Raw genomic sequence first — 21,622 nt, 5'->3', positions numbered from 1 at the left:
ATATTCCAGTTCGCTGTTACTTAAGGTGATCTTACATGAGTTCAGGTCTGAAGTTGTGGATGAGAGCGCAAAGAGCCATCCCGGACCTCCAGGACTCGCTCAGGTCTTTCACCTTCACATGTTTGTACCCCGCTGTGTTCTTCTGACACCAGGACAGCAGATCCTCCAGACGCCTGACAGAGTCTAAACACATGAATTCAGTTCATCAATTCACTGTAAAGTCTGAGATGTTAACAGACATATAATGATAATATATTTACAGATATATAGCATTGTTGAAAACAATATTGCAAAAAAGTGGCTATTACATTTAACACACAGTCATGCATATATACACAATTATAAGTGTGGTATATAGGTGTGATTGTCGTATGGCACTTACCTTTTTTAGGTTTAGTTTTCATGATGGGTTTCGTTGGTTTGTTGGCTTTACCATCCTCTGTGTCATATAGACGCTTGATCTTTAAATTGAATAAAGAGTCTTCATTAAAAACTCTTCCATTGCTAGTTACAGTATTTCAAGCAGCTTTTGCATGCGTGTAAGTGTGCGTCTAGGACTGCGTGTTTGACCTGCATGGGTTTGATAGAGGATAGGTTGACATTCGGGTAACGTGTGGATGGATCGATGCTGTAGGCGGCGTAGTTCTTGCTGGTGTTTTCTGGAGTCGTTTGAGAGAGCAACTGATACACGCTCTCCCTGTAAGAGATACGCACAGCATCAAGCACCACCACACTAACGGACTCAAACATGCATTTAAAACGTAATAATCACTTTAATGTAGCTTGCGCCAACAGCTGTAGTACACGAAAGCAGCTCCAGGAGAATGACGTATGATGTCGGCGTTGCGCATGCGCTGGTGAGTCTCGTGAAACAAAAGTTTGTTTACAGGAGCAAAAGAAGCAAAATTTCCTTACTTTAGCAAAGGAAAACCAGTCTCCTCTTGGCTTATATCGAAATCCCTAACACTCTTCTTTCCAAATTCTTGTTTTGTAATTCTAATTAGTGACCGTTGTTTTATTTTGATCTCTTCGCTGTGTTTCCGCGTTCGTCACTTCTGAGCAGCGCATGTGCAAAGCTATCCTCATATGTCATCAGCCTGGGACTGCTACCATGTACAACAGTGAGCACAAACTAGATTAAATTGATTATTACGTTTTAAAAATGGCTATTTTTCTTACAAAAATGCAAAAATGCACAAAAATGTCTTTGTTCACCCCCCGGAGCCGTTTGAGACACTTTTTATTAAGGATGGGCGCTTTTTATTTAACTTCTTTTGGACTGATGCCTGCAACACCCGCTGAGTGCCATTAAACAGCTTGAAAGATCAAAGACAATTTTTTATGTAACTCTGACTGGATTCGTCTGAAAGAAGAAAGTCATATACACCTAGGATGACTTCAGGGTGAGTAATTTATGGGCTAATTTTCATTTTTGAGTGAACTAACTCTTGAATATTTGTGAAACAGATTTTTTTTTAAGGATTCTTTGATAAATAGAAAGATAAAAAGAACATCATTTATTTGAAATAGAATTTTTTTAAATACTACAGTATAAATGGTGTAAAATTGTACCTCTCAGCCAACACCTCCAGAGGTGGCACACCTTTTCCCCAACTCCTGACCATCCATGCCGTGTCAAATGCAGCCAGGAAACCACGAGCAATGCCGGTACCCAGAGGCCAAAACGGCTGCAGAAGAATAAATAAATAAAATAAACATAAAATAACTGAAAAAAAAAAAAAAAAATGAAAAAAATAAATAAATAAACAAAAATTTAGTAGTATTTAAAAGTAAAAAATAATCAAATTAAATAAAACAAATCATGGCCGATATTTATATTTAGCTGATGTTTTACTTTGTTTATTGGCCAATACATCGTTTTACTGCTGTACTGTTTAAACAGTGTTTACAATAAAATTTAAATTTTCCACAGAATGATCACACAACATTATAATACAAATTATTATAATAAATATTATAGTTTTTTTTTTATTATATCTCGGATTGAAAAATATAGCTCTGAAATAGTAAAAAAAAATAAAAAATAAAAAATTCCTTTATATAGTATTAGTATAGTATTTGCCTTCATAATCAATCTAATGTCATAACACACCTCTACTAGAGAGTCTCCCACCAGCGTGATGAGCAGTCTCTTCCCTTTCCTCTCCTTCACCAGAGAGGCGTTCTCTGCCCTCTGCATGCAGGTGAAGTCAAACATGGCCACGTCCAGATGGCCCGCGTGGTTTTTGGCGAACTCCAGGTCTGGCAGCCCGTGATCTGTGGAGAAGTCAGCGGCCTCGTATGCGTACTTTTGCAGGGCCTCCTGGTTGACGTTTGCAGGTGCGAGCAGCTGATTGACATCAGAAAAATCCTGAGAACGAAAAAAGCAAGAAAGGTTTAATGCTAATCTTGTTGTTTCAGCATTGATAATAAGAAGAAATGTTTCTAGAGCAGCAAATCAGCATATTAGAATGATTTCTGAAGGATCATGTGTCACTTAGGGCTGGAGTAATGATGCTGAAAATTCAGCTTTGATCACAGGAATAAATTTAATTTTACAATATTTTTACATAGAAAACAGCTATTTTAACCAGTAATAATATTTCACAATATTACTTATTTAATTTGTACTCCCTTTGAGCTAAAATATATTGGTTGCATTTCTAAGAGAACACAAATAGCAACTGTCTGCAGTTATTCCAGTGAGAATACAGTGACAAAAGAGGACAAGAATAGCTGTGAGGATTGATAAATGTGTTTGTAAGTGTAAATGAGAGTTGGAAATGGGTTGAAACACGCCTGAAGTATCACCTCTGCTGATAAAATCATGGCCTCTTTTCAAGCGTTTCTAGTCTCTGTTCAGCCTTTAAATAAGATATTCTCAAAGCTTCAAGTCTTTGAATGTGCTTCACTGTGTGTCGTACCTGCTTTATCACTCCTTTTTTTAACAAGCTTCCCTTTTTTGCAGTCATCACAAAATAGTGAGTATCATCTTTGTAGTAGACAATGTTCTCTAGATCAACGCCTGGAAAACATGACAAACGACAGGTGTGTGGGTTTACTTTTTATATTGGGTAACACTTTATTTTAAGGTGTCCTTGTTACACGTCACATGTACTTACTATTATAATAACAATTAATTATGCATAATTACATGCAAGTAACACTGAGCCCAACCCTAATCCTAACCCTATAGTAAGTACATGTAGTTAATTAACATTACTCAGTACTTAAATGTATAATTACACTGTAAAAAAGACACCTTAAAATAAAGTGTAACCCACAAATGTTCTAAATAGATAGCTAAATTGAACAAAATGTAAAAAGTGATTTATAATTTTTTTTTTTCCCTTTTGAATGTAAACAGTCTAGACTCTATGGTATATTCTCAGTGAGATGAAGTAACTGTGAGTCTGTACCGATCTCAGACTGGAGCGCCTGGAAGAATTGCTGGTTGTATATTCGGGCCACGCCGCTGATCTCCTGCACCTGAGCTTCTTGTTTAGTGTGGCGGTTTACGAAGTTTGCAGTGATACCGATGGCTAACTTTCCCCTGAGCTCCTTTATCTTAAAACCTGAAGTAACATGAGGAAAACAACCGTGAGAAAGTGTCATTAAAATAAAAAGTTAAAAAAAGAACGATTTAAATGCATTTAATAAATAAATAAAATAATAAATTATAAATAATAAAATAATAAAAGTACTTAGTACGAAGTGACTGGTATAAGGTAGGTTTTTACAACAATATAAAAATTTAATTTTTTATTACATTTAATTAAAAATAAAATAAAATAAAATAAAATAAAATAAAATAAAATAAAATAAAATAATAAAAATTATTTGGTACAAAGTGACTTGATTTTTTTTCGTTCTACAAAATAATGTAAAAAATTTGTTCGATAAACTCACCTTATAAATAACTAAAAAAAAAATTAGTACAGAGTGACTTGGATAAGATCTTATAAATAACTAAAAAAAAAAAAAAAAATAGTACAAAGTGACTTGGATGAGGATAGATTTTATAAACAATTTTTTTTTTCATTCTACAAATTAATGTAAAATAAAATTTGTTCAATATACTCACCTTATAAATAACTAAAAAAAAAATGGTACAAAGTGACTTGGATAAGGAGGGTTTTATAACAAAAAATAATAAATTTTATATTGTGTTTTATATGGGGGGTTTTTTATAAAAGGTGATTTTGATTTGGGATGTTTTTAGAACAAAAATTATTTAATTTGTTTTATTTTTTTTCGTTTTAATAAATATATAGTTAAATTTTGTTTTATAAAAAACAAGTGACTTGGATAAGGAAGGTTTTTACAACATAAAAACAATTCATTTTTAAGATAAAATTTTATTTAATAATAAAATAAAATAAAATATAATAATAAAATAATCAAAGCTTTTAGTACAAAGTGACAAAGTGAATTTCATGGAACCCACTCTTCTGCATAAATGTTTTATTTACCATCCGGCACACATCTTCCCCCTCCAGCTGAAATAAAAACATCAAACTCAAAAGCAGCAGCTGTGTGGGAGGCAGGAGACACCTGTGCCCTCCATCCTGAGAGAAAGAAAGAGAAAGAGATATGAGACTAAAAGCTAACGGACAAATGTTATGTTTATCTACACAACTGCAGATCTTTCAATGTCCCGTGACAACTAAAGCTGGTTTGTACCTGTGGATCCTGATGGTTCCTGCAGACCTTCAAAAGTCACACCTGTGTGCACCTCAACACCCAAAATCAGGGCCAGTTTCAACAGAATCAACTGCAGCTGACGGATACCTAGAGAAACACAGACCTCATTACCATACCTCAGGTTTAAGTTATACATTATAAGAAAAGAACTTCTTGAAGTTTCACTTTGACTATATTAACTCTCTTAATAGACCTTCCTGGTCCTATTGTAAACAATTCATTAGTGCACACCATTCTAAACAAATGTTTTCATAATCTTTCATTAAATGTAATAACTTGCCCTGCCTCTAAAGCAGATTCCCTGTAGGCCAGAAAACATACTAACCAATATTATCATATTTGAACATTTCACAATCCAATCAAATTTTGACAAATTCCTGCCACACTTTGTGTGTGTGTGTGTGTGTGTGTGTGTGTGTGTGTGTGTGTGTGTGTGTGTGTGTGTGTGTTTAATGACATTTCACTCAGAAATACTCTCAAAAATTCAAAGGTTTGAGGTCGGAAAGATTTTTTCTTTAAGTAAATTAAAACTTTCAATTGATTAAAATAACAATAAATACATTTATAATGTTACATATATTTTTTTTTTTTAAATCTTTTGAACTTTTTAATCACATAACCCTGGGATAAAAATGATTACATTTTTACAAAAATATTAAGCAGCACAACAGGTTTTAACATCAAAAATAATAAATGTTTCTTGAACAGCAAATCAGCATATTAAAGTGATTTCTGAACGAAATTTCAGCATGCCATCACAAGAATAAATTACATTCTAGAAAATAATCAAACAGAAAAGAGTCATTTGATATTGTAATAATATTTATATTTTTACCTTTTTTTTAACAAATAAATGCAGCCTCGGTGAGCATAAGAGACTTCTTTCAAACATATATGTCAGATATTCTCAAATCCTTGGGTCTTTGAATGAATTTTGGAAGCTAAATTTGGTTATGACTTTCGTTCACGTTGACTAATTAATTTGGTAAACTAAAACAACAACAAAAACCCAGCCAAACATATAGATGCTCACTTATGTGATGAATGGATCCACTGCAGAATCTGCCATAGAATTTCTTTGCACCGAGGTTGAGAAGGTCTCGAATGGTGTAAAGCCACAGATGCAGGACATTATTCCTGGTGAAGGACAATCTTTTTTCCAATACAACTACCTGAGCTCCTAGTAGAGCCAATTCGATCGCTGTCCTGAGACCACATGGACCCGCACCCAGCACTAAACACTAACACAGAGAGAGAAACTGGGTTACACTTCCCAGCGTCAAACAACTTTATACATGGACATATCTAACATTTCTCAGGTCATTTATGGTACCTTGTTTTGGTGACACGCCTGGCCCTGTTCATAGTCCGGATGGGCGCCTCTCTTGTCGATCTTCTGCCAGAGGTCTTTGGCTTTCCAGTAGTTGAGTCTGTCCTTCAGCTTGCTGTAGAAGTGCTTGTAGTCCCTGGGCTCGACCTCCAGGTGGCGGCAGAGTTCGATGAAGTTCTGCTGTGTCTCTTTACACGTCTGCGCCTGGACAAAGCGGTCAAACAGAGCGTGGCTGGGATCGACAGGGTCAGCCTCTTTGACCATTGTGATGGGAGAGGCCTGGAGCCTGCTAGATGAGCTGCAGAGACAAGAGAGATTTCAAACAACAAAAGTCAATTCTGACATAAAAGGTTTTTAAACAACCTCTGAACATTCATTTTGATGTGTAACTCTAAAAGGAGGAAAGATATCTCAAATTTCTCAGTAATCAGAATCACAATTTACATTCCTCATTTTTAAGTCGCTTTATTAGGTAAAAGCATTTGCTAAAAGATTAAATGTAAAAGTAATTGTAATTTCCTCCTGAAAATAACCCTATAAGCTTACACTGAAGGAGAGACCTGAGTCATATCTAGAAACCACAACATCATACAGACATGAAAATGTGATCTAACAGCTTCTCAAAATACCCGAGCACTAAAAACACCTTGGCAACCAAAATGCAACATCACGGCAACCACCCAACACAACACAGGAGTTCTGCATGAAAAAGCAACACCTATGTTTTTTCTTTAGAAATTAAGACTCGTCTTGGCGGATGTATTCCAGTATAATGATAGCTCACTGGAACTAGTACGGATAAGTTCATGGGAGATGAACTGATGGGTTTTCAGCATGAACAAATCCAAAATCATAGGGGTGACGAAGAAAGCAAGACTGATTAAATAAAACATTCGGTCATAATTTGTACCAAGAAGCATCTCTTTTCTGCATTTCAATTTGTCTGAATTGCTTTCTGTCACGACTATGCTTCTGCAACAGTTCATTTATAATATAAAAATGTATGCATCTACAGGGTTTCTGCGAGTTTTCTGAAGACCTTTTTAAGACCAAGTAAAGATAATTTAAGGAATAAATGAACGGGAACATAATATGTTCACTAAATGTAAATGAAAAAAAAAAAAAAAGAATCTACAGTCTGCCCCGACCCAGATTCCACTTCACAATATGTTTGATCATGCTGATTTCCCAAAATGGCTTAATTATTATAGAGAAGATATATTCTCTTAATTCTGGAGAAAGATGATCTGGTCATCTGATGGACAAGAAAGCCAGGGGACTTCCAGAAGAAAAAGGACTTCAAGAAGGCCAGCAGGGCCAGGGGACTTCCACAAGAGAAGGGACTTCTTAAAGAACAGAGTGATCATCAGAACCAGAACTCGAGAGCTTTCCAGACCTACAAGATCCAGAACTCCAAGCCTAAAGGATCCAGAAACCCTGAGACCCACAATGGCATGGATGGACCTGATGGAGCTTCACAAACTGCAACAACAACTAGAAGGATTTTTCCAAATTGAAATGACTGGACAATGGAAAAGAGAAACAAAGAAATCAAATAATTTTCAGAGACTGTGGACAGCGGTCTCATCACCGAGATGGAAAACAAGAAATGAGAAATGCACAAAGACAGACTCTCTGCACATGACACCAGAAACAAACAAACATATGCATACTCGAATGCAGAACATTGTCTACTGAATGCACACATGTGGACAAAGGACGTCCACACTGAGAGAACGGACACAATGCAAGTGACGAAATGAAAACACAAACACACACACACTATGTTGCCTGTTGACTGATGTTTTTGCTCCTTTGGCCTTTGACTAGGTTTGTACCATCACTGTTTAGTACATTTAGAAAATCCCTTTTGCTGTTATGGTTCTCAAGTGCTCCTCTCCCAAATCCCCCCCAAAATGTTTGTATGTCATTTTGCCAAATTTAAGGAAAGTCCCTAAGATAATTTTGCCTAATTGGAGGAAGCAATAACCAGTCTGCATGAGGTGATGACCCAATGATGGGTAAGATTCTCCTTTGGCCAGAGGAGGACAATCTAAGGCAGGGCTTCACTGCCACAGGGCACCTGCCCTGGAAGGAAGGTATAATCTGTGTAATGGGATTGAGTGTGATACTTCTTTTGGGCCAAGAGCATCAGAGGGGGGACTGTAAGAATCTACAGTCTGCCCCGACCCAGATTCCACTCCACAATACGTTTGATCATGCTCATTTCCCAAAATGGCTTAATTATTATAGAGAAGAAGAAAGTCAGCAGGTATGTTGTTTGTAGACCATTTGGGATGATCACATCCTGAGCAAATGGTGGCCAATTTTAGAATGGGAGCAGGTGTGGGACACTGAGAACCACCTCAGACAAAGAGGTGTCAGAACTTAATTAACATACAGACCACAGCTGTAATGACAGCAGCAACTTCATTATGAAGGGTAGTAAACTCTAAGTGTATAAAATGTTTGAGTTCAGGATGTTTGTGGGTTCATTCCGACTCCGTTGAACCCAAGGTACTACATGTACTTTGTCACTGCTATGCTGCAATAAACATCTTCATCGAGATCTTCAACGTCCTTATCATATTTTTCTTACAAAAGTGAAAGTAAAATTTATGCATTTATGATTTTAAAAAGGGGCAAAATAACAACTTAATTCAAATGGAAACAAGTTTTCATTCTCATTTTAGCAAAACTAACTTAATTCAGATCAGTTTCTCATGGAGCAAGAGTTCATGTGTTCAGTTTGCATCTCAAGTAAATATAACTTGATTTAAAGATGTTTAGATATTGTATTGTAAACAAGGCAAAATACTGACATTTTAGCAATGCATGAAACATTAAAGGGGTTATGAAGGCCTCGTTTTTATTTTGTACCGTTCTCTGAAGTTCCTTACAATGTTATCAAGATTTTGACATCAAAATACATCATAATTTGGAAACAAGCAATAAGCTATTTTCTATCCTGTTTTTAACGCCCCTCATCAGAATGCTCTGTTTGAATAGGTGTGGTAGACTGTAGACTGGGAAGTAAACAACCACTGCTATGATTTGCTAACACTTGTGTATGTTTGACAGTCTACATTCCTCACAGATTGACGCTGCTGTGATTTAAAGGGTTAGTTCACCCAAAAATGAAAATTAGGCTGCGTTTTACTCACCCCCTAGGCATCCAGACGAATCCAAGTCGGAGTTATATTAAAAATTGTCTTTAATCTTTCAAGCTCTATCATTGCAGTCAGCGGGTGTTGCATTGCTTCATTCCAAAAGACGTGAAATAAAAAACGCCCTTCCATAAAAAAATAAAAAAAGTGTCTCACACGGCTCCGGGGGGTGAACAAAGGCCTCTTGTAGTGAATCAATGCGTTTTTGTCCTAATGAGAAAGTCTTGAGTTCTGAAAGATTCATACTTACTGTTTTTTATAGTACAATGACCTCTTAAATGTCAAAAGATAAAGGGTATTTTGGTTTCTCTCAAGAATTCAAGACTTTCTGTTCTGAATTTAGACCTTTTAAGTCCTTCATTCATGACAGTGCAAATTAAGATTTTAAAAACATGCAATCTATAAAACATGACAACAACAGTAATATATAGTGGGGATCAAAATCAGAAGACAACCTATATGACATATAAGGGATGCACTCTGAGCTAGTTAAAATATGTAATTCAAGTCAGATGAGATGTTAAATGAATCACGATACAATTGGGGATGGGAATTTAGAATATGAATATATCTTCAGAAAAGTTTAGATGGTATTTCCTTGTCACCTTAACTCTGTACAATGCCTGTAAAAGTAGTGTTTATACGTGCAGTGCTGCCTTGTTCACAGTGAGAACCCCCCCACCCCAGTTTCGCTGCTGTCCCATGAGCGCCACCTGCTGTCAGAGAGTGAATCTGCATTATCGTTCAGTCCATCTGCTGTTTTTATGGAGTTTTATTTGGCATAATTTCACAAAGCTAATATCACATCATTCTTTTTTTGCTTCAAATGCCCAGTCTGCAGTGACCAAGCCTCTCGTCAGCAGAAAGAACAACAAATGTACAGCTAAGAAACCCACTACGGTTAGCAAACTATGGAAGAGAGTGGAAGAAAAGTGGACCAAGATCACACCAGCGCCACACCAGCGCAGTGTGAGAAACTGATCTGCTGAAATCATTCAAAGCAAAGGCCTCTACCTACTAAATTTAGACAGCTGTAACGCTCAAATACTTTAGATTTTATCTTCTTTCATGCTACAGTGGTTACTGTTTTCTAATTTTGAACACTGTTTTTTCCACAAAATGAAGGTTTTTGTTGAAGCACCCTGGTTACGTCACGTCACTTATTTTGTAAAACATGCTAGTAAAACAGTGGTGTGTTCACTGCTAATATTCCTTCAAATTTTAAGCGATAAAGATTAACAGTATTTCAGCAGAAATCTTTCCTAACAATATAAGTTTTTACTTTTACTTTTTTAAATCAATTTAAAACATCCTTGGTACAGTAAATACACATTAATTTCTTTCAAAAAATGAGAAAAAAATATTTACTGACCCCAAACTTTTGAACGATAGTGTACTGTACATTGTTACAAAATACTTCTATTTTAAATAAAAGCTTTTATTTTAATTCTAAGTATTCTGAAAAACCTAATAATTTAAAAAAAATCTTAAGCAGCAACAACAGTCTCCAACATTGGTAATAAATCAAAATATCAGAATGATTTCTGAAAGATCATGTGACACTGAAGACTGGAGTAATGGCTGATAAAAATTCAGATTTGCATCACAGGAATAATATAGATTTGAAAGTATATTAATACTGTTATAAATTGCAATAATATTTCATAATACTGTTGTTTTTTAATGCAGCTTTGATGAGCATAAGAAACTTCTAAAAAAAAAAAAAAAAAAAAACAACTATAAAAATCTTAATAATCCCAAACTTTTGAATGGCAGCTATATATATCTATATTATAATAATATATATATATATATATACAGCTATATAATATATATTATAGATACAGTACAAAGTTTGGAAACATTACTATTTTTAATGTTTTTGAAAGAAGTTTCTTCTGCTCATCAAGCCTGCATTTATTTGATCAAAAATACAGAAAATGTAATATTGTGATATATTTTACAATTTAAAATAATTGTTTTTAAATTTATTATACTTTAAATTATCGTTTATTTCTGTGATGCAAAGCTGAATTTTTAGGATCATTATCACATGATCCTTTAGAAATCATTCTAATATGATGATTCATTATCAAAGTTGGAAACAGTTCTGCTGCTTAATATTTTTTTCAGAATATGTGATACTTTTTTAGGATACTTTGATGAATAAAAAGCTATGAAAAAAAAGCTATGTTTTTAAAATATAAATATTTTGTAATAACAATATACACTACTGGTCAGTAATTTGGGGTCAGTAATTTTTTTTTTCTTTCTTTTTTTTTTTAATAAAATCATACTTTTATTCAGCAAGGATGTGTTAAATTGATAACAAGTGATAGTAAAGAAAATATATTATTAGAATATATATTATTAGAATTTTTATTTTTTTGAATAAATGCAGGTCTTTTTAATTAACCTTTTATTCATCAAATATATTAGACAGCAGAACTGTTTCCAACAACTCATAATAAATCAGAAGATTAGAATGATTTCTAAATGATCATGTGATAGACTGGATGTTACATGTGACACTGAAGGCTGGAGTACTGATGCTGAAAATTCAGCTTTGCATTACAGGAATAAATTATTTTTTTAAAGTATATTCAAATAGAAAACTATTATTTTAAGTTGTAATAATATTTCACAATATTACTGTTTTTTCTGTATTTTTGATCAAATAAATGCAGGCTTGATGAGCAGAATACCTGTATATTATATACACCTGTATATTAAAACAAACTATTCTACAAGTATGCACAAGACAACAAACATAACTATAATACACAAAATAAACTTACAACAAACAAAAAATTAAATTCAACTGCAGAGACGAGTGCCTAAACAAAATCATAGTATACTGTTCAGCCTGAAGGAGCTTCATGGAATCAAGTTCCACAACATTCAGCAGCAAACAATGTATTGTAAAGTTAACCCCGTGACTTCACATAAACAGACAGCAGTTGTGACCAACGATATGTCACAAAACTAGATTTAAGTTAGTTTACAATAAACAAACAAGCAAGCGAGTGCACACCGGTACTACTGCATAACATCACGTCAAGTGAGTCACTGGCTGCAGGCTGGAATTTATTGGTAAGTGTTTCATGTGACAGTAATGTACGTGTAAATTTAGATTTGCAGCTGCACTGATGAGTCTTATTGAAGCAAGACTATTTTAACACAACACTCAGTGTCACCTGCGTATCTTGTGGGTTTCATGAACGCAAAGCGTCGGTGTCATTACAAACTCTCTGGATCACATGCAGATTCTCACACAGTTTGCCTTCAGTCACGGTGGACATTCTTTCACTTTGATACAATAAATACTTCACTTGTGGTAAGATGATTGCAAATAGCCATACAAGTTAAACAAGCGAGTTCACTTTCAATTCAATTACATATGAAAAGTGAAAGCATTTTAATAATGTTTAAATGTAGCATCCTAAATAACTTATCTAGTACCACATCAGAATTAGCATATAGTAGCATATAAAGTAGTAGCATATATATATACTAGTAGCATATAAACTGATAAACACTTACCTTTAAATGCAGTTTAAACTTGAGGTAAGAGGATAAAGTGAAACGATACACTCTTCACAGCATCTCTGGTCTGACTCTCAGTGTGCTGAGCTACTGGAAGTACTTTCTCCCAAACAGAGGCTTGTAACTAAACACACATAATGGAATTAATGAGGACAGACTCAATACTGAGGGAACAAGCATCTTGTGACATCCCTGTTTTAATTCAAGGTTTCCCTGTTTTACCTCATCTCTAATGATGTCAGATTACTTCTTGGTTCCCAGATGAAATGATAAACATCAAGAACAAAGTCCTAGAAATTTGCAGAAGAATGTGTTGTTGCATGATCTAAAGCATCGTTGATGTTAAGAGTTTAAGAAAACACTGGTTGTAATGTAAAACGCATGGCTAAAGTGAGGTTAATTCAATACTGTAACTGCTTTTTTAGGATGGCGTCTTCTGTGTGAAAAACTGCATGTGACTTCAAGTGGTTTTCACATTCAAACACCATAATCAGCCCTCTGTGTGCCAACAAATTGCTTCAAACAAATGTTGCAGCACTTCCCGAATCTTTTACAGTCATGCTGCATGTAACGCAGACAATAATCTCTCACACATCACTTCCTGGAAACGAACAAAGTCATGTCTTGTTGATGTTAACACTTAACAAACGGTAGGGATCCTGACTGAAAGAGTTTAAATGAGTCAGTTGACAGCATGTTGCTTTTGCTGTTGTTTGAACATAAAGGCCTGTGATATGAGGAACAGATGTGAGACACACACACACACACACAGACACACAGACACGCACACACGCGCACACACGCACACACGCGCACACGCACACACACACACACACACACGCACACACACACACACACACCTTTTCAGGTACAGCATGCCAATCATGACACACAAAATCATGAGTGGGTGGATCTCACAAAAACCTGTCAAGAATATGTCCAATATTTCACTTTTCAAAAAATATAATCATAATAAATATTAAAATAATAATACAATATTTAAGTAATATTTAAAAACTACATTAACATGATGAATTTTTATATTCTTTAATATAAAAATACACATTTATTTAATTATTTATTTACATTTTATTATTTTTTTTAAGTGAAAAATAATTGTATTGGCCTTTACATAATTCAATATAATAAAAATTAATTGCATTCACCAATAAGAATAATGAGAATCACAAAACTCAATGCATTACAATAATTAGCTAGATTTCATGGGGGTAAATTATGACATAAAAATAATCTCATAATACAAAATATAAAAAGCTTTTTTTTTCTTGTGCATGAAATGTGACCTTTGCAGGTTTTTGTAGGATTCACCTTTAAACTATCACTATCACTACTTATAAAACTACATTTAATGTGTGCTTCTGTAGGTTTGGTGGTGTTAAATTCAGTCCCTGTGGGCTCATTAGTGGATTAATTAAGTTTATTGATTCTGCATGCAAGGTGCAAATCTGTGCCCTTGTTATGAAGCACATGCACTTTGGGAGAAATGTGACACGGACATGTTCTTGAAAGGTTTTGTGAGATTCACCCATTCAAATTCACACGGGACAGAGCACGTGAGAAAGTGGGCTTATGCTGTTAGTTCATAAAAATGTTGTTAATTCTTAAAGAGATAAGACTATGACGAGATCTTGATAACAGCCACTGTAAATAAAGCAATATACATACACAAAGATTAAAGTCCCAGGGATAAGACAGATTTAGTACAGTAAGTTCATTCTCATAAAAAAGGTACATAAGCTGTCACTGGGGCAATACCTTTTCAAAAAATACACGTTAGTACATTTAGGTATATTTGTTTTAAATTTTGTTACTATTTTGTTATTATTATGTACTTCCATGGACCCCTTAGGTACAAAGTTGCACCTTTTGAAAACGTACCACGCCAGTGACAGCTTTTGTACCTTTTTTCTGAGAGTTTTGGGTAAGAAATCTACATCATTTTATAATGCAGAATTTCCCTCTGCACTCACAAGGTGATCAGTTTCAGGTACGTGAAAAGTTGAGTTACCCAGCACTAGACACACACAGACCCGGAGAATTCAGCATCATTACTCCAGTCTTCAGTGTCACATGATCCTTCAGATATCATTCTAATATACTGATTTGCTGCTGATCCTGATGTACTCAACTGTTTTAAATATTGATAATAATAACAACAACAAATATGTTTCTTGAACAGTAAATCAGCATATTAGAATGATTTCTAAAGGATCATGTGACACTGAAGACTGGAGAAATTATGCTGATAATTCAGCTTTTTGATCACAGGAATAAATTACATTTTAAATTTATAGTCCAATCGAAAGCAATTATTTTAAATAATAAAAATATTTCACAATATTACTGCTCTTGCTGTACTTTGGATCAAATAAATGCAGGCTTGGTGAGCAGAAGAGACTTCTTTAAAAAAAAAACATTAAATATCTTACTGTTCAAAAACTTTTGACTGGTAGTGTACATTTGTGTGAAATAGAGGTTTATTAAATCTAGGGTATTTAAGTAATTTTAAGACTTAATCATCAAACAAATTTAAATGAGGTGAATGTTTTCAACAAGGTGGACACAGTTGACTTTGAGAGTGAAGGTGCAGTGCAAGATAGAACCTTTAATTATTTTCCACGGCCCCAGACTAAGACCTTTTTTATGTGATGGCCATGCAAATGATAGGGTTGTCTGGTTTCAGAAATTGTTGTTGATGTATAGGCTATATACAGAAAATAAGGGGCCAAAATTGTACCTTTTGGGGTACAACAGCTTGTCACTGGAACAGGACCCTTACTGTACTACTCTACTGTACTAATATGTACAGTATGGTGTACTGCTATTGTGTCAAGCAGTTGTTCTCCAAAAGGTATAATTTTTTTCTGTGTGGCCTGGATGAGTGTCAAGATTTCCCGGCCTGAAATTGCGTCTCAGTCCGGCCCTGCACACACACACACACACACACACACACACACACACACACACACACACACACACACACACACACACACACACAGACGATGTCAACACCAAGTTTCTGCAACATCCCATGGGGCTTTATCTCAGGAAACAGGCTCAGTGTGGCTTTCACGCGTCTGCAAAGGAGACGCCACTTTTAACAGAAAAACAATGCTTAAACTTATGCAAGCATAGCGCAAACCACAAAATGACACTAAACAGAAAAACAATTATTCTAGAGGCATGCAATGTTACAGCTTTGCAGTGAGAAAATCGGAAACAGATTGAAAAAGCGCCGTCTTTATAAACCTGCTGTAGTCAATTCCATACAGTGTGGTACTCAGTGATTGTTTCAGATGACTGATATATATACTATGGTACAGTAAATGAGTACAGATTATCATCTTCACATAGCCTTCCATGGTATTTACAAAGTAATAAATTAATATGTGAAAAAAAAAACATGACAAAACATGTCGTAACACGTTTTAGGCATGTATTGCCATGTGCTTATTATCTATAACCTGGAATAAACATATTTAAGACCCAAAATTCAGAAAGCGTCACTCTTATTTGACGGCAACTTAAATATACATATGTATTATTATTGTTATTTTTCAAGATTCCGGTTTGTTAAAACAGGTTAAAACTGTGTAAAAACAAGATTAATCGGTCTATCGATCTATCTAAACATGCAGAAGCCATGTATTCACTGTAACAACTTCATCACATCACATCAACACAAGTTCACATTAGCTTGTTTCCTTCTCCTTTAAGCTGTGCAACACTCACTAAAGTAGTACATTTGCTGGTTTAGTAATTAATCGAGTGACAGGACATCTCCGCGATTCAAGTTAATCAAATGAAAAATTACCTTGTAAGCCAGTTTGGGATTCTTTCTAACCAGATGTGCAGTACCTCCTTGTTTGTCTCTGTGCGATTTTGACTCACCTGCGGCGGCTCATCCGTGCAAGCGTTGAATCCTACCGGGAAGAAGGAACTGCTCATGAATATTAATTAGATAAAGTAACGTTCGATGATTTGATTGGCTAAAAGGCAGACGATAAGTTTTTCTAGGGTTCTTTGCGCCCGTTGGATTGAGTTATTTTATAAATGTGTTTTTATGTATTGTGCGTTTGGATATACAAATCAGAGTTCATTAACTGAATACGTGCTTATCCAGTATTTGTACACTTTTGTCATATTATATAATAATAATAATAATAATACTAATACTAATAATACTACTAGGCTACTAATAATAATAATACTATTTAAACGGTTTACTTAAGGTTTGATTAAAAATAAATAATAAATATTAATTAGGGAAGTGATTTGACTTCGCTTCTGGACCTGAGGGGGTTTCAACGTCATCAGGACGTAATTAATATTCATAAGGTAAACTTCTTCCATAGAGTCTGATTCTTAAGTAACATTTCCGGGTGATGCGTAAGCAAAAGTTATTACCTCAGGGCAGGGCAAGACCTATCTTTTTCTCAGTTTTATGACCACCAAAGACTTTCGAAATAACTTCAATAACAGCGTTTTAGAGAAGCAGGATGTGTTTTAATCAGGTTATTTTGGCAACACCCACTTTCACTTTTGAACAGAATTCGGTCAAACACTTAATTCACAGTCTGTATTTACAAGTTGGTCTTTAAAGGGGATTTATTAAACTTTTAAAAATGAGAAACTCTACAAAGTTAAAGTTTAATATCAAAACATAGACCTTCAAAAGATGTATGATCATGAATAAAGTGTGGGATTTAGACGTAATATCTAACTGAAGTCCAACAAAAAAGCAAGATTACTTAACCTGTAGGCTTACATTTTGTGGTTAAACTGGATGTAAATATTGCAGATTTCGTTAACATAACAGCAGGCGTCACTAGAGGACAATAAACTGGCTTTCAGAGATGAAACAACTCTATTATCATCATATTAAAGCAGTTGGATAATATCTGATTATGTATTGAGCTCACAGACCAAACACACTATTATCCGAAGGTGTGATTTTGACATTGGTGAGGACATAATAGACACCCCCTCCCCATCCAGCTACATTTTCACATTTATGACATACTTCTGACCACAGTTTCATGTCCTCTAAAGTCTTTATTTATAGATATGGTAACAAACCTACTCGGAAGTCCCGTTCAATCAAATAATTTGCGATAAGTACATTTTCACATTCAATGATTCACAATATGTGCTGAGTCTCGATGAATCAAATGATTCGCGATACGCTATCCGATTCAAGCGCTTCGAAACGGTGAATCATTTTGCAATGCAATGGTGATTTGGAGTTTCGAAAAGCACTGTTTCACCTAGCACTATGTGGATAATATCTGATTATGTATTGAGCTCACAGACCAAACACAAGTCAATTAGACACGAAGGTGTGATTTTGACATTGGTGAGGACATAGACACCCCCTCCCCATCCAGCTACATTTTCACATTTATGACATACTTCTGACCACAGTTTCATGTCCTCTAAAGTCTTTATTTATAGATATGGTAGCAAACATACTCATAATTCATGAAGGGAGCTTTTTTTTTATGTTAGCATACAAATCAGACTAACTACTGTACACAATTTTGATTAGCCCATGCAAAACCAATAACATTACTGCAGCAGATTTAAAGATATTTTCTTTGGATTGTTTGACTACTCAAAAGACAATATAGGAGAATTAAATATAATTGGGATAATTTGTATTTCCTGCAATCTGCATTTCACATAAATTAACAAAAATCTGTCTCTAAAACTCTCTTCTCTTTATTCAAAGTTGATATAGACATGTATGGAATCTATCCAAAGCACTGTTAACCTTAACCACATTTTCTTGTCGTAAAAATGGGCGCGGCCTTTTGTAAATACTGTGGGTCTGGCTTCCGGTCTCATCCACCCAGCTATTTTTAGCTGAACAAAACAGTTCGTTTTGCGGCTTGATATTGAAAGTTGGTGTGTCTTATCTTATTATATTAATGTATTATCTTAATTATGAACACATTGGGTTGTAGTGCAAACAGTTTTATGGTTTACTGCACATTGTTATTCTCCTCCTTACTTTCCTATAGGCTAATGAACCGGAAGTCTCACCCATAGGCTCACTTCTGAGTTGAAGAAAAAGGTGGACATTCATCCTATGTGTCCTCTTAAGGTGTACATTTATTTATTTTATATTATTATTATTATTATTGTACAAAAAAAATACACACACATGGTATTTGTAGTAAAACTGTGGTTATACAAATGGTAAACAAATGCTAAAAACCATGGTAACTACACTTTTACTATATGCTAATAAAATTTGTATCTGTATATGCTTTCTTTTTTTTCTGTTTTGTTATTATACCTGTACTGACTTAATGGTTTGATGTTTTGCGCTGTTTATTTAAAAAAAAGAAAAGAAAAAAAGAGAGAAAATGAAAGAAAGCCCACTCCAAATAATGATTCACAAAGCGCTCCGAAGTTCCGTTCTGAATCAAATGATTCGCAAACCTGTTTTGAAGTCCCGATCAGGGGTGCATTTCCCAAAAGCAAATATTGTCGCAAGTTCCCCGTTACCAATAGAGTTTAATGGAATTAAATGACCATATTAGCTAACATGCTTTTGGGAAACAATGATTCACTAAACCGCACAGAAGTTCTGATCTGAATCAAATGATTTGCAAACCCGCTCCGAAGTTCCAATCTAAATCTAATTATTTGGGAACCTGCTCTGAAGTTCCAATCTAAATCTAATTATTTTGTTTGGTGATCTGAAGTTCCAATCTGAATCAAATGGTTCACAAACCTGCTCCGAAGTTCCAATCTAAATCTAATTATTTGGGAACCTGCTCTGAAGTTCCGATCTAAATCAGATTATTTGGGAACCTGCTCCAAAGTCCCAATCTGAATCAAATGATTCACAAACTCGCTCCGAAGTTCCAATCTAAATCAAATTATTTGGGAACCTGCTTCGAAGTTCCAATCTGAATCAAATGGTTCACAAACCTGCTCCGAAGTTCCAATCTAAATCTAATTATTTGTGAACCTGCTCCGAAGTCCCGATCTGAATCAAAGGATTCGCGAGCCAGCTCGAATGTCCTGATCTGAATGATTTACGAACCCGCTCCGAAGTAAATAAAATCCATGCTCCGATCGAATATGATTCGCGAACCATATTTCAGATCGGCAGCATATCACAAATCTTTCAATTCCCAAAATGATTCGCAAACCTGCTCCAAGTTCCGATATGAATCAAAAGATTTGCAAACCTACTCGGAAGTCCCGTTCAATCAAATAATTTGCGATAAGCGCTCCGAGGTCCTGATCAAATGATTCACAATATGTGCTACGAAGTCTCGATGAATCAAATGATTCGCGATACGCTATCCGATTCAAGCGCTTCGAAACGGTGAATCATTTTGCAATGCAATGGTGATTTGGAGTTTCGAAAAGCTCTGTTTCACCTAGCACTATGTGCTTTTAATAAAAAAATAAAATAAAAAAAACCTTAACAAGTGTTGTCGAAATTCGATCAGTTTTTCAGGTTGAATCAATCGGAGCGGTTCCATTATAAATGACTCACTCAGTTGACTCTGTTTGTCTGTTCCTCCGCTTGTTGTGTCTTCAGCCGTGATTATATCCCAGAAAGCACACATGCTTCTGCAAGATGTCTGTTAAAGATCACTTGATCTGGAAGGCACCTGTTGTGTGCAAACATCTGACAAAAAACTGTAAGATTTACATACATTCTAAATCATAAACATCTTAAAGACATCTAATAGACGTCTATTTGAGATCTAAAAGGAAAGGTTCAACAATAGTTTAAAACGTTAAATTTATCAGTAGCCTATATATTGTAATAAATATTTGAGAAATTATTTATCTGATTGTATTAGTTTTTAGAGAATGATAGTCAATGTAAAAAGTAATTGGTAAAAGATGATGAACACAAAACAAATCCTTAAGGAGCCCAAAGGGATCAGACTGAATGATGTCAGATCACATGGGATTTATGGACCTTCGGCTGGGGGACACCTTTGTTTTTCCTTTGTTTTCATTAATTGTCTTTCCATTTACCATTCTATTATGTATTTTTATTTTTAATATAACAGATTTATTTTATGTAAAAAAATAAATAAATAAACGAATGAATGAATGAAAACTTGCTTGATAAGAATAAAATCAAGTAAAAGCTAGCCTAAAACGATTTAAATCCTTAAGAGACTGAGCTTCTCTAATATTAAATCATGCTATTAGCTCTGTATATTAGAACTGCTGTTCTTCAACTGCAGTTTATATTCCTATTTGGACTTATTCACCACACTTAAAATGCTTTTTAAGGGCCATTGTATATTAATTTCACTTTTCACTTATGACAGAAAATTCACTATATAAATGAAGTCTATTATCATAATCAATATGAGCAGTCATAATTGTTGCAGGTTTAGTTTTTCGTACAGACAACGTATTAATGCGAGTTATTATTAGGATCACACACTATTGCACCAATTTTCCTTTAACTCTCTGCTTGGACAATCACAGTAAATGCTTGAGGCCCGATTTTACTGCATTTCCTGACAGAATCAGCTGTAAAACATTAACAAGGAATGGCCAGGTTAATAATCCCTGCTATTTTTGTCAAGGAAGGTAAAACAGTTCACCCCAAAATGAGCATTTTCTGAAAATCCCTCAAGCCATCCAAGATGTAGATGAGTTGTTAATTCATGTGAACAGATCTGAAAAAAAAAAAAAAAAGGCATTATATCACTTGTTCACCGATGGATCCTCTGTAGTGAATGGGTGCCGTCAGAATGAGAGTCCAAACAGCTGATAAAAACATGACAATAATCCACAAGTAATCCACACAAGTGTCATCTTAACGTGGAGCGAAAAAGCTACATGTCTATAAGAACCAAAT

At 34.8% G+C, this 21,622-nt stretch overlaps 1 pseudogene; it reads right to left on the bottom strand.

Moving 5' to 3' along the window:
• Positions 1–42: 42 nt before the first annotated feature.
• On the bottom strand, positions 43–16,709 carry LOC109054397 (annotated as a pseudogene).
• Between the last annotated feature and the right edge of the window lie 4,913 nt (positions 16,710–21,622).

The sequence above is a fragment of the Cyprinus carpio genome, chromosome B23 (genome assembly GCF_018340385.1).
Source record: "Cyprinus carpio isolate SPL01 chromosome B23, ASM1834038v1, whole genome shotgun sequence".
In the NCBI taxonomy this organism is placed as follows: domain Eukaryota; kingdom Metazoa; phylum Chordata; class Actinopteri; order Cypriniformes; family Cyprinidae; genus Cyprinus; species Cyprinus carpio.
The sequence above is the reverse complement of the archived record's forward strand: the minus strand, read 5'-3'. Positions and strand labels throughout refer to the sequence as shown.